This window comes from Triticum dicoccoides, chromosome 2B, assembly GCF_002162155.2.
Source record: "Triticum dicoccoides isolate Atlit2015 ecotype Zavitan chromosome 2B, WEW_v2.0, whole genome shotgun sequence".
Classification (NCBI taxonomy): domain Eukaryota; kingdom Viridiplantae; phylum Streptophyta; class Magnoliopsida; order Poales; family Poaceae; genus Triticum; species Triticum dicoccoides.
This window is the reverse complement of record NC_041383.1, coordinates 705822031-705822653: the sequence shown is the minus strand read 5'-3', so window position 1 is coordinate 705822653 and position 623 is coordinate 705822031.

Genomic DNA, 623 nt, shown 5'->3' with positions numbered 1-623 from the left:
TAGCATGTGCAAGAAAGTAGGGAGGCTTACGGCAAAAACTGGATGCACTTCGTGTACAAAACAGACAATCTCTTTCGAAGTATCAGGGTTTCATATGGAAACTCGTCTGTTACAAAGGGATTTCAGTTTTTTGAACTTATTTGAACCCCTTTGTTTTTCTGTGTTCAAAATGCACCATCAAAAGCCACATCATCAATTTACAACCCTTTCTGACTTCATTTGTTATTTTTCATGCATTTACTGATTATTTTGAGCTGTAAGACCATGAAATTGAAAAGCATTTGAAATGAACTCTGAAAATGTTCCAAGTTGGCATGGTATCATCATTTCACCGACATAGCATGTGCAAGAAAGTAGAGAGGACTACGACAAAAACAGGATGCACTTCGTGTACAAAACAGACAATCTCCTTCGAAGTATCAGGGTTTCATACGGAAACTCGTCTGTTACAAAGGGATTTCAATTTTTTTGAACTTATTTGAACCCCCTTGTTTTTCTGTGTTCAAAATGCACCATTCAAAGCCACATCATCAATTTACAACCCTTTCTGACTTCATTTGTTATTTTTCATGCATGTACTGATTATTTTGTGCTATAAGACCATGAAACTTAAAAGCATTTGA